The sequence below is a fragment of the Lathyrus oleraceus genome, chromosome 3 (assembly GCF_024323335.1).
Source record: "Lathyrus oleraceus cultivar Zhongwan6 chromosome 3, CAAS_Psat_ZW6_1.0, whole genome shotgun sequence".
Lineage (NCBI taxonomy): Eukaryota > Viridiplantae > Streptophyta > Magnoliopsida > Fabales > Fabaceae > Lathyrus > Lathyrus oleraceus.
The window spans coordinates 352,245,138-352,260,097 of record NC_066581.1 but is presented as its reverse complement, the minus strand read 5'-3'; positions in this window follow the sequence as shown (position 1 = coordinate 352,260,097).

Sequence of the window (14,960 nt, the reverse complement as noted above, 5' to 3'; positions counted from 1 at the left end):
GAGGGGTAAGGAGGATGCTGAGGTGTGATCCCAATGTCAATGCATATGATAAGATAGCATGAGGGATCTTAAGGTCAAAATCAGGGTCTTATAGCTGCCCCTATTTAAGGACGTTCTAGCTGAGGAGATGAAGGTCAAAATCTTCGTATCGACTTAGTAGAATGGACTTAAATAACAACATAGAAACAAATTTTGGTCCCTAAGTAACCTCATGATGCATATGATATGAATATTAAAATAAATCTCCGTGGGGAAAATATTGCCACATAGGAAAAGAATCCGGAGAGACCGAAAGTCCGCAGGAGTATAACGCATTCCACAAGGAAAACTCACTGGGGAGACAAAGACTCTGGGGGATAAGAAGTTGTGCATCGGCTAGGCTACGACTTAAAACTGCTGGGGGGGCACGAGGGATTCCATGAAAATAAATCAATGGAAGGACTCAACCGGGGATAAAAGAAAAATCTGTAGGGGAAACAGGTATATTAGAACAAAGCTGAAATGCCTAAACCAAATAGGGGATAACGACTTCAATGGGGAAATACGCACTCAAACTCAATTGGGGGAAGAATGAACTTCAACACAGGAGTAACAGAAGTATATTATCCATTACCGGTTACTAGGTAAGGAGATAACATAATCTGGCAGAGAGGACATCCGTTACCGGTTAGGGTAAACATATCAAGGATGACTCACTGAGGGCAACAAGAGGTGTATTCATTACCAGTTACTAGGTAAGAAACAACTTGCTGGGGAAAAAACCAAATAGGATTTACAACTACCAGTTACTGGGCAAAAGACCAAAGGAAGAGAATATTTGTCACTGGTTAGAGTGAACATATCAAGGATAAACTCACAGGGAAGAATATTCGTCATCGATTAAGATGAACACACCAAGGATAGACTGCGGGGGAAAGGTAGGAATTACATATATAACTTACTAGATAGAATACCAAAAAGAGAATATCTGTCATCGGTTAAGATGAACATATCAAGGATAGACTCCGAGGGGAGAAATAGGAATTACGACTACCTTTTTACTAGGTAGAAAACCAAAGAGAGAATATCTGTCACCGGTGAGGATGAACATATAAAGGATAGACTCAACAGAGGGAAGCAGGATTTATAACTACCGGTTACTAGGTATAATACCACAAAGAGGAGGAAACCCGTCATCAGTTAGGATGAACATATCAAGGATTAACCCTCTAGGGAATAAATAGGGATTACGACTACCTTTTTACTAGATAGAAAACCAAAAAGGGAGAATATTTGTCACCGGATAAAGTGAACATATCAAGGATAAACTCAAAAGGAAGAATATCCATCATCGGCTAAGATGAACATATCAAGGATAAACTACCTGGGGAAACGTAAAACGAATCCGCTGGGGAAAACAAGAGGAAGTAGATTACCATTATCGGATATTGGGTAAGAGTAAAGCACTCGGTATTCAATATCATACTCGGATAACAACATCTGCAAACGGGAAATCCTCCCAGTTAAAGCAGGCTTATCAAAAATATACTTGATTGGATCCATTTTGGATATCAACCAAGTAGTATGATTAAACATATACTGGGGCAGACGCTTAGCAGCCCAAGCCAATGCGCAACAAGTCTTTCCTAGCATAGAATACTGAGTCTCACAGTCGGTGAACTTTTTACTGAGGTAGTAAATAGCATATTCTTTCTTTCTAGTTTCGTCTTGCTGACCCAGAACACAACCCATACTTTCTTCAAGCACAGTCAAATACATGATCAACGGTCTTCCTTCAACAGGCGGAGACAGAATCGGAGGCTTAAGCAGATACTCTTTGATACTGCCAAACGCTTTCTGGAAATCCTTGGTCCAATCATAAGATTGATCTTTCCGAAGAAGTTTGAATATAGGCGCACACGTGGCAGTCATATGCAAAATGAATCTTGATTCAAACGGCAGAGAAAACCTCTGACTTGCTTCTCAGTTTTGGGCGCTTGCATTTCCTGTATTGCTTTGACCTTGGCATGATCAACTTCAATACCCTTCTCGCTGACAATAAAGCTCAACAACTTACCAGAACGAACACCAAATGTACATTTATTAGGATTCAAGCGGAGTTTGTACTTCCTCAAACGCTGGAATAACTTCAACAAATGCTCGACATGCTCTTCTTCATCACTAGATTTGGAAATCATATCATTAACATAGGCTTCATTTCTTTATGAATCATATCATGAAAAAGAGTGGTCCTCACTCTCTGGTATGTTGCACCAGCATTCTTTAAACCGAAAGGCATCACTCTATAACATAATGTTCCCCAGGGTGTAATGGATGTGGTATTCTCCATATCTTCGTGTGCCATCTTGATTTGATTATAACCGGAAAATCCGCCCATAAACGAAAAGAATCTGCTACAGAAACTCGGTTGCATTTCTTCAGCTTTGACATTAAACGGCCCTTGCTGGAATCCCAGTCCGACTCTGTTCTTGTTCTCGCAGACTTCTACCATACGGCGCCATTGATCTGTACTGCCATCTTCAATAGCTTTCTGAGCATCTTTGAAAGAGGACATGGGTGCCCCAATTTTCTTTACCTCAACAATAGATAAGGCTTAGAACGGAATTCCAACCACCTCCTCAACTTCAACATACGAAAAAGATGACAGATGGCTCACCAAGAGCACTTTCTCTCCACCAACAATGACAAGCTTGTCATTATTCATAAATTTCAATTTCTAGTGCAGAGTAGATGTTATAACTCCAGCTTCATGGATCCATGGCCTTCCCAACAAACATCTATAGGCCGCGTGAATATCCATTACTTGAAAAGTAATTTGAAAATCACTCGGACCTATCTTCACTGGAAGGTTCACTTCTCCAATGATGGTCTTGCGAGAACCATCAAAAGCTTTGACAATTACGCCACTATACCTCATTGGGGCCCCTTGATAGGATAATCTTGAAAGAGATGATTTGGGGAGTACATTCAGAGAAGAACCGATATCAACCAACACATTTGACAATTCATCTTCCTTGCAATTCATCGATATATGGAGTGCCAGGTTGTGATTTCTGCCTTCCTCGGGAAGTTCTTCGTCACAAAAGCTCAACTTGTTACAGGAAGTAATGTTAGCCACAAAGTGGTCAAACTGATCCACAGTTTCATCGTGCTCGACATAAGCTTGCTCCAACACTCTTTGCAATGCTTCTCATTGCGCTTCAGAATTCATTAACAGAGACAACACTGAAATCTTCGAAGGAGTTTAGAGTAACCGTTCCACTATATTAAATTCACTTTTCTTGATTAATCGCAGTACCTCATCGTCGTCATTAGTCTTCAGTTTGCTGGATTCACCAGACTGACACATTGGAGCACTAACTGGGCTCACTACAGGCACATCAACCGACACATCTTCTATCACTTCTTTCGGGAAAACGGGACCGAAAACACGGCCACTACGAGTCACCTTTGCAATATCTGCAATATTCACAACAAAATTAGTCATAGGCAACGAAACCTCTTGACCATTCTCCACCATGGTAGCATTACACTGGTATGGAACAACTTTACCGGATGCATACGGGACGGGGCCCACTAACTGTATCACTAACGGTGATACCGATTTGTTGACGTTGTTACTTCTGCAGCTATCAAACTGAATCACTACCCGCTCCGGGGTCTTAAACACTGGAACAATCACATTGACATCGTCTAGCCCCATAATGCAAGCTTCATATTCAGCCATGTTGTTCGTACACTTGAAAGTTAACCTAGCTCTAAACGGAAAATGAATGCCTTGAGGAGTAATAATCATTGCCCCAATGCCATTACCATACTGATTAACAGCTCCATCAAATACCATGCCCCAACGGGAACCAGGTTATGGCCCTTCTTCAAGCAATGATTCATCACAATCTTTCATTTTCAAGTATGATGAGATAACATGAAAGATCTTAGGGTCAAAATTGGGGTCTTACACCTCTCATTGACCAATGAAATCTCAAGATCCTAAGGCTAATTGGTTCATCAATAACCTTGTGTTAGATGAACCAATACAAGTATGGATGAGATATGTACATCCATTTTGATCTTTTCTCTTAGTGTGTGGTATGTTTTAGGGGTTTGGTTCATTATACCAAATCTCTAACATGCATTAGCACCTAAATTTTTATTGTCCGACCTTAGATAGTTGTGACTTATATATAATCCAATTACGATTGCTTAACATAGAGCTAAATTTGACCCTAAAAGGCATAACATTCTAGTAAGTGAGATTGTAAGTCTCCCATCTTTCATGGTATTGTGTGGAAACTTGACCTTTTTTCCTTCCTTTGGAAGATGTCTTGGTTCAAGGATTCATGCTTGTGAATAGATGGCTGAGTGTTCTCCAAAGAATGACTTAATCAATTAAAAAACAAAACACCACTAACATATAATTAACCTTGACTAACATTTGAATCATTCTTATTAATATTGCTTTATTTTCAAGTCATTTACTTTATGCAATTTAAGTCATTTAGCATTCATTGTCATTTACATATCATTTAACTTGTTTATGTTTATGCCATTTCACTTTGCTCACTTGAGCCATATGTTATGATTGTATATATTTGTTGGTGTACTTTGTTTAGGCTCATGGTCTTAGGACCTTAAAATACCTAATAAACAACAAAAATCCTAAAAAATGTTTGTGTGGATTGTGTGGTTTGATCTGAACTTTTGGACTTAGGAGTAAGCAATATTTCACATACAAAAGGACTTGGGCAGTGCCAACATTTCCGAGACCACGTCATTGTGATTTCAGTCTTCATCGGATGCAAGTATAAGGATCCACTTGAATTCATCTGCTATATGGTTTGGATGCAACTGTTATTTTGATCTTGTGTTTAATGCTTTATTCTGAGTTAATCAAGGAGATTTTCATCTGATACATGAAAAGACAAAGAAGACTGCTAGCTATGGGATTTTCTTGTTTGGATGTGGCCATCTTTATTTGATTCCTTGATCTCCATAATGTCTAATGTTTCTCTTTGTTTGTTGATTATTGCTTGATTCAAAGTCCAAAGGAAAGTGGGTTTTCTATAAGACATTCTTGTCTGTTGGATTGCATCCCATTGGTCAGATCTTTTCAACTCTTAACTTTTAATTTTATGCTTAGGATTAGTCTCTTCATCTCCTCCCACTTCTTAAATTTCAAAATCTCTCCTCCTTTTTCAAAAACCTTCTTTGCTTGTGATTTCAAACTTAGACCATATTTCAAAGTAGAAACTTTGGCCTTATGCCATTGAATTTTCAAACTCTTTTCTTAAATCAAACTTGTAAATGAACTTAACCATATTTGACTTAAAATTTCAAAAGAAAAAAAGAACTAACACCCATTCAAAATTTTGGGCCCTTTGTGCCTATTTTAAACTTAAATTTTTATTAAAATCAATCCACTCATTTTGAAATTGATACCACGAACTATGAGGTTTTGATCCCTCATTTTCATGTTAGTACGTAGGCACAAGTCCGAAGGTCTTGTCAAACACAAAAATATAATCAATGAATTCTTTGCTCATCCGCACACTCTATTTTTATCAAATATATTTTATACCAAAAACACATATGCAAATAAAAAAGGGCACCCTAGGAGTACCTAGGACACTTTGGGTGTTAACGCCTTCCCTCTGTGTAACCAACCCCCTTACATGTAATCTCTGGCATTTTATTAGTTTTGATTTGAAAACTTCTTATCTTTGGATTTTGTTTGTACTTTTCCCTTTTCCTTTGGAAACAGTAAAAGCGCGGTGGTTACTCTGATTTTATTGATGTTAAGTTTATCCGTAGCTTAATGGTCATGAATTTACCGCTACAGAAATTAAGTGGCGACTCTGTTGGGGAGTAGTCCTCAGTGGGTTTAGCCTACTTTTTTATGTGTATATATATTTGTATGTTAGATGTTTGTATATTTGTTTGTTTGATATAATTTGTCTGTTGTGCTTGGTGATCTCTGAGTGTTGAGATAAGTTCTAACCCAAATTTGAGTATAATTAAGATAGGAGAATGGTATAGTCATGTTCAACTTGTGTGGAGTAGTCCTTAACAAGTTGGCTTGAGACCCATCTACTCAGTGGAGACCCTTTTGGATTTACTAATGTCACACAAGTTATTTGAGGTTAGGAATTACTTTCTCTGATTTGGGATCCGAAAAGCTGAGGACCGTAGAACATTTAACCCAACTTGGCCTATTTAGGACGTAGTGCGGAGACTGTTCAGGTGTAGACCTGATAACAGTTTTTACGTGATACTACACTCAAACGAGTTTCTCTTAAGAATATGATGGGTTGATGAGTCAGTCATCCTAACCTGTAATATTCGATATATTGAATTAAGACTCTAGGAACTCTCATAGAACATGATCTACATGTTTTTATCCTTAGTACACTCATTTGGGATGGTTCTTAACCCGACTCTATGCTCGTGACTCGCAATAAACCCTTTGATTCTTGGTTGATCCAATCAAGTCTTGTCAATATCAATGGAACTTGGGTGTTGATAAGGTGAAGACCATAATCCACTAAAATGGATGATTGATCTTGACAATGACTTGATCCATCCCTTGACCTTTGTTTGTGTTTTCCTTGTGTGTGATCCCTTATTTGTGATTGTTGCATTCATGCATTCATGCGCATCATAACATTCATCACACGAAAATAACTTCAAGGAACTAAGGTCTCATCTGCAAATATTTTCAAACCATGGATTGTGGATGAAGGAACACTAAGAAGTACAGTTTCAGATGTCCTGTTTTGAAAGAGCTAAGGAAGTTATCATATTTTGTATTAGATTCATTGGACTTCAAGCAACGTCATGGTAAGCTTTTATCTATATTATCTGCTAATGTGGTTGAAGGACTCTTGAGTGTTTTGGTTCAGTTCTATTACCCTTTCTACCGGTGCTTCACTTTTCCCGATTATCAACTTATGCCTACGTTAGGGAAGTATGCCCATCTCTTGGGAATACCTATTTCTGACAAGGTGCCTTTTAGTGGATTGGAGGAGATTCCTATATCTCATATTATAGTTGAAGCTTTTCATTTGAAGAAGTCTGAGATTGAGGCTCATTGGATGAAGAAAGGAGGAGTGTTTGGGTTGACTTTAGAGTTTCTCGTTGGAAAAACTATTATCTTTGCTTAAGCTGGTAGTGTGGATGCTTTTGAAGCCATCTTTGTGTTGCTCATCTATGGTTTGGCTTTGTTCCCTAATGTTGATGGTTTTGTTGATGTTAACGCCATTAGAATCTTCTTGATTGGGAACCCTGTACCTACTTTGTTGGGTTATATGTATTTCTCTTTGCATTTGAGGAATTCTAAAGATGGTGGAACTATTGTGTGATGTGTTCCTCTTTTGTACAAGTGGTTTATTTCGCACTTGCCTTAAATGCCTGCTTTTTTGACAGTGGTCCTAGATACTTATGTCTCTCACTAATTATGATATTGTTTGGTATGACCCTATACTGAGTATCTTGGATATTATTGACATTTGTGGTGAATTCTCTAATGTGCCCCTCATTGGTACACAAGGAGGAATCAACTATAACTCTGCTTTGGCTCGTCGCCAACTTGGGTTTCCCTTGAGAGACAAACCTAATAACACTCAGTTAGAAGGTCTTTTCTATCAAGAGGGTAAAGATCCCAACATTTGAAGCAGAAGATGATACATGCTTGGCATAATATGCATATGAAAGGAAGATCCGAGCTTGGTTCGTGCAACTGTGTAGCTTTGGAAGCTTACACTATTTGGGTGAAGAAGAGAGCTTTGGAGCTGAAGATGTCGTGCGCTTGTGAAAGACCTATGTATTTGGGTATGGATGAGCCACCAACTCTCCATAACCAAGATGTAGAGGAGTTAGAAGACGTACTCACCAAGATGAAGCAAGAGAAAGATATGAGGGAAGAGAGATTCCATGCTTTGAGCCGAAAGCATGAGGAGTTGCAGCTTGAGTCGAAAGATAAAGACGCGCTTATTGAACTTCTTGAGGATCAAGCAATGAAGATACAAAGAGAGCCATAGGGTCCATCTTCCTCTAGTATGCCTCAACCTTCCGGTGCTTGGAAGAAGATTGTTGATTAACTTGTCCTTGAAAAAGCTCAGATGAAGACATCTTTTGAGTCTAAGGTTCGACGCATCCGAAGAAAGTACGCGCCTGCAGCTAGATCATCTGACACTGTTTCTAGGGGATCCTTAGGATGATTAGTTTATTTTCCTCTTGTATTTGTACTTTGATTTATGATATTGTACTCAATGTAATCCTTCCAAATTATATGAATAAAAATAGATTTTATGGTCAATCAAATTATTATTATTGCTTAAATATACATATTTGCAAATAAGCTTCATGTGTTCCTTGAAATTAAAAATAAAAGTATTGCATTTTATGCATCATTTGCATAGCAGGTTTTCTTTCGCCAGATTGTCTTATCGGTTATTCTTCTGTGTTTCAGCCAAGATGACTCACCGATACAACACTTGCACCAATCAATACAAGATCATGGAACATTTGGAACAATAGAATAGAGAACTGAAGGATGAGACTGCATGGTTGACTGCCATGATGGAGTCTGTTCTTGCTGCACAAAATCAGTCTTCACCAACTCCCATAACTCCTCCCCAGAGAACTGTAATTTCTGAGGTTGCTACCTCAATTGTTCCTGTTTCTGCTAGTCAACCTAGTCCTTCCATGCCTGCGAAAGGAGTTAAAAACATTGGGAGGAAATGACCTGTTTGGTAAGAGTGCTACTGAGCTCTGCCTAATGCCAAATGTGAAAATCCCGATAAAGTTCAAAGTCCATGACTTTGAAAAGTATAAAGGAAACACTTGTCCGTTAAGTCACCTTGCCATGTACGCTAGAAAGATGTCGACTCAAACTGATAATGATCAATTATTAATTCACTACTTTCAAGACAGTTTGCCTGGTGTTGCTATGAGATGGTATATGAGGCTATACAGTGCAAGTATTCATACATTCAACAACTTGGGTGAAGCTTTTGTTAAGCAGTATAAATACAACGTTGATATGGCGCCTGATAGAGACCAAATGAGGTCTATGTCTCAGAAAGATAAAGAGACATTTAAAGAGTATGCTCAGAGATGGAGAGAACTTGCTGCTTAGATTAATCCTCCATTTGAAGAGAAAGAGATGCTGAATATTTTCCTGAAGACCCTGAGTTCGTTTTATTATGAACATATGATTTTCAGTGCCCCCTGTGACTTTACCGAAATGGTAAATATGGGGATGAGGTTATAAGAGGGAGTTCGTGAAGGACGTCTGTCCAAGGAAGAAGCATCGTCTGGTAAGAAGTATGGGAGTGGTCTCTCCAAGAGGAAGAAGGGGGAAACCAATTCAGTATATGTGGGGAGGCAGAGGAGGCCTCATGTTAGAAAGAGTTCTCAACCGCGTCAACATCAACATCAAGTTTCATTAGTGATTCCTATATTTTCCAACAATTCTAACAATCAATCTGCTCCGATTCAACAACAGCAACGTCAATAACAACCGCAACAAAGAACCAACTTCAACAACAACAATAATAATCAACCACAAAAATTTGAGAGGAAGAAGGTCTCTTTTGACCCAATGCCTATGTCCTACGCAGAATTGTACCCATCTTTGGTTCTCAAGAACCTACTTCAACCCAGAAATCCACCGTAAATCCCCGATCCACTTCCATGGTGGTTCAAACCTGAACTCCGTTGTGCCTTTCACCAGGGATCCCCTGGCCATGACATTGAGAACTCCTACTCGTTGAAGTCTGAAGTACAAAATCTCGTGAAGAATGAGATGGTGTCCTTTGAGGATCATGCGCCTAATGTGAAAGCCAATCCATTGCCTGCTCATGGTAATGCTACTGTCAACATGGTGGATGGTTGTCCGGGAAATTTCCGAGTCTTTGATGTACGATATATCCGTAGGTCCCTGGTGGAGATGCATAGAACATTGTGTTTGATCAGTGATTGTGAGCATGACCATGATGGTTGTGCAATTTGTAGTGTGAATCCCCGTGGGTGTATGATCGTCAAGAGGGATATCCAGAGGTTGATGGACGAGAATGTAATCCAGATTCAACAGTCGAGGGATATAGATGATGTGAATTTGATTGTTCCTGTACTCAAGACCCCTGAGTGGGTAGTGATTCAGTTTGATAGCAGTAGCAGTAATAGTGTTAATAGATCGGTATCATCGTTAGTAATATGGTTAGCGGGCCCTGTCCCGTACGCATTCGATAAAGTTGTGCCTTATCAGTATAATGCCATAATGGTAGAGAACGACCAAGAAATTCCGCTACCTGTAGAAGATTCTGTGGTAAATATAGTTGATATTATAAAGGTGACCCGTAGTGTTCGTGTCTTTGGTCCGGTCTTTCCGAGGGAGGTAGAGGATGTTTCAATCAGTAAGAAGGTGGATGTGCCTGTGGTGAATCCAGTTAGTGATCCAGTATGTCAGTCTGGTGAATCCAGCAAGCCGAAGCCTAATGATGATGATGAGGTATTGAGGTTGATAAAGAGGAGTGAGTTCAATGTGGTGGAGCAGCTGCTCTAAACTCCGTCAAAGATTTCAGTACTGTCTTTGTTAATGAATTCTTGGAGTAAGCCTATGTAGAACATGATGTTACTGTGAATCAGTTTGACCACATCGTTGCTAATATTACTTCCTGAAATAATATAAGCTTTTGTGATGAAGAGCTTCCTGAGGAAGGCAGAAATCACAATCTGGCACTACATATTTAGATGAACTGCAAGGAGGATGTATTGTCCAATGTGTTTCTGAAGTAGGTTTTGTCCAGACTTTCTTATCAAGGTGCCCCTATGAGGTACAGTGGCGTTATTGCCAAAGCGTTTGATGGTTCTCGTAAAACTGTCATTGGTGAAGTGGACCTTCCAATCAAGATAGGTCTGAGTGATTTTCAAATTACTTTCCAAGTAATGGATATCCACCCGGCCTATAGCTGTTTATTGGGAAGGCCATGGATTCATGAGGCAGGAGCTGTGACATATACTATACACCAGAAGCTTAATTTTGTGAAAAACGACAAGCTTGTTGTTGTTTGTGGAGAGAAGGCACTTTTGGTGAGCCATCTGTCATCCTTTTCTTATGTTAAAACTGAGGAGGAGGTTGGGACTCTGTTCCAAGCCTTGTCTATTGCTGAAGTGAAGAAAATTGGGACACCCATGTCTTCTTCGAAGGATACTCAGAAAGCTATTGAGACTGGCAACACTGATAAGTGGGGTCGCATGGTAGAAATTGCCGAGAACAAGAATAGGACCGAATTGGAATTTCAACTAGGGTCGTTCAATATCAAAGATGAAGATGTACAACCAAGTTTCCGCAATGGAGGGTTCATTCATGGTAATGATCAACGCTCATCTGTTGTGATCGAGGATGGTGACGATGAAGACGAAGTTTGCGCCAACTTTGTGACGCATGGCCAGACTTGCAGCAACTGGGTTGCTGTTGATATTCCTATTGTTGTTCACCGCTCTAAGTAATTTATCTTTCATTTTAAGAAAATCCTTCTCATATGCCTAAGGGAGAAGTGAAAATTGTTAGGCATTTCAATTATCATCAATGAAATATAAGTTTATTCATCCACATCTATGATGTTTTATTTTAACTTTTTTGCTTTTCTGAAAATGGTAATCACAAAAAACATAAATAAATAATAAACTTCCATCTGCATAATATTTGGTCACAATTCACTTCTCTAAAATCAAAATATCAAATTGTTATGCAAGTTGGTTCCCAAACCCATTGAATACAATGATCTTACTCCCTCTCCAAACTTTGATTTCCTTGTGTTTGAGGCTGAAGAAGAAATTGATGATGAAGAAGTATCTGATGAATTATCTTGTTTACTTGAGCACGAGGAAAAATACATTCAGCCATTTGAAAAGAAGATTAAATTAGTCAACTTGGGTTCTGAAGATGATGTGAAGGAAGTCAAGATTGGGTCTCAATTGTGTCTAGAGGCTAAGAAGGGGTTGATTGATCTTCTTAGAGAATATTCAGACGTGTTTGCTTGGTCCTATCAAGACATGTCTGGTTTGGATTCTGAGATTGTGGAGCATAGATTGCCATTGAAGCCAGAATGCCCGCCGGTCAAGCAGAAGTTGAGGATAACTCATCCTGATATGGCAGTGAAAATCAAAGGGGAAGTACAGAAGCAAATTGATGTCAGTTTTCTTGTTACCTCTGAGTATCCGCAGTGGGTGGCCAATATTATGCCTGTTCCGAAGAAGGATGGAAAAGTTCGTATGTGTGTTGATTACAGATATTTGAACAAAGCTAGTCCGAAAGATGATTTTCCTCTGCCACACATTGATATGTTGGTAGACAATACAGCTAAATTCAAAGTCTTTTCGTTTATGGATGGATTTTCCGGTTATAATCAAATCAAGATGGCACCTGAAGATATGGATAAGACCATATTCATTACACCCTGAGGAACATTCTGTTATAGAGTGATGCCTTTCGGTTTAAAGAATGTTGGTGCAACATACCAGAGAGCTATGATCACTATTTTTGATGATATGATGCATAAAGAGATTGAAGTTTATGTTGATGATATTATTGCTAAATCAAGTGATGAAGAAGAACATGTTGAGCATTTGTTGAAGTTATTCCAGCATTTTAGAAAGTACAAACTCCGCTTGAATCCCAATAAGTGTACTTTTGGTGTTCGTTCTGGTAAGTTATTGGGTTTCATTATCAGCGAGAAGGGTATTGAAGTTGATTCTGCCAAGGTCAAAGCAATACAAGAAATGAATGCACCCAAAACTGAGAAACAAGTCATAGGTTTTCTCGGCCGCTTGAATTATATATCAAGATTCATATCGCATATGACTGCCATGTGTGCGCCTATATTCAAACTTCTTTGGAAAGATCAGTCTTGTGATTGGACCGAAGATTTCCATAAAGCATTTGACACTATCAAAGAGTATTTGCTTGAGCCTCTGATTCTGTCTCCACCTATTGAAGGAAGACCTTTAATCATGTATTTGACTGTGTTGATGATAGTATGGGTTGTGTTCTTGGTCAGCAAGATGAATATGGAAAGAAAGAATATGAAATTTACTACCTCAGTAAGAAGTTCACCGACTGTGAGACTCAGTATTCTATGCTGGAAAAGACATGTTGCGTATTGGCTTGGGCTGCTAAGCGTCTGCGCCAATATATGTTGACTCATACTACTTGGTTGATATCTAAAATGGATCCGATCAAGTACGTTTTCGAGAGCCTGCTTTAACTGGGAGGATTTCCCATTGGCAGATGTTGTTATCTAAGTATGATATCAAATACCAATCTCGAAAAAGCTATTAAAGGTATTGTCTTGGCTACCCATTTAGCTCACCAACCGATTGAAGATTACCAGTCAGTGCAGTATGATTTTCCTGACGAAGAAATCTTGTACCTAGAGATGAAAGATTGTGATGAATCATTGCTTGAAGAAGGGCCAAAACCTGGTTCCCGTTGGGGCATGGTATTTGATGGAGTTGTTAATCAGTACGGTAATGGAATTGAGGCAGTGATTATTACTTCTCAAGGCACTCATTTTCCGTTTACAGCTAGATTAACTTTCAAGTGTACAAACAACATGGCTAAATATGAAGCTTGCATTATGGGGCTTGAAAAGGCCATTGATCTCAGAATAAAGTATCTTGATGTCTATGGAGATTCAGTTTTGGTTGTGAATCAGATCAAAGGTGAATGGGAGACGAATCAACCCGGTTTGATACCATATAGAGATTATGCGAGGAGGACTTCAACTTTCTTTACAAAGGTTGAGTTTTATCATATCCCTCGAGATGAAAACCGGATGGCAGATGCTCTTGCAACATTGTCTTCTAGGATCGTGATGAAATTCTGGAATGAGGTTCCCAATTTGACTGTGATGTGTCTTGATAGGACAACTCACATGTTTGTTGTTGAAGAGGTCAAAGACGAGAAACCGTGGTAATTTGATATTATGTGTTTCCTCCAAAGTCAGATTTACCCGCCTGGGGCATCTTTGAAAGATAAGAAGACTCTGAGGAGACTAATTGGCAATTTTTACCTGAATGGTGATGTGCTTTACAAGAGAAACTTCGATATGGTTCTGCTCAGATGCGTGGATAAACACAAAGCAGACTTATTGATGACAGAAGTCCATGAAGGTTCCTTTGGTACTCATTCCAATGGACATGCTATGGCTAAGAAGATGTTGAGAGCATGTTACTATTGGCTGACAATGGAATCTGACTGTTACAAGTTTGTGAAGAAGTGCCACAAGTGTCAAATTTATGCAGATAAGATTCTGTTCCTCCAACGCTATTGAATGTCATTTCCTCTCCATGGCCCTTCTCCATGTGGGGAATTGATATGATTTACATGATTGAGCCTAAAGCTTCGAACGAACATCGTTTCATTTTGGTGGCTATTGACTACTTCACAAAGTGGGTTGAAGCGGCATCGTATGCGAACCTAACCAAGCAAGTTGTTGTAAGGTTTATAAAGAATTAGATTATATATCGGTATGGTGTGCCAAGAAAGATCATTACTAATAATGGATCGAACTTGAACAATAATATAATGGAAGCTCTTTGCAAAGACTTCAAGATTGCACATCATAATTCTTCTCCCTACAGGCCTAAGATGAATGAGGTTGTTGAAGCTGCAAACAAGAACATCAAGAAAATCATTCAGAAAATGGTTGTAACGTACAAAGATTGGCATGAAATGTTCCTGTTTGCCTTGCATGGGTACCGTACATCCATCCGCACTTTAACAGGGGCAACCCATTTCTCTCTCGTTCATGGAATGGAAGTTGTACTCCCCGTGGAGGTTGAGATCCCATCACTGTGTGTGCTAATGGAAGCAAAATTGATAGAAGTTGAATGGTGTCAGACCAGATATGACCAGCTGAATTTAATTGAAGAGAAAAGGTTGACTGCCATGCGTC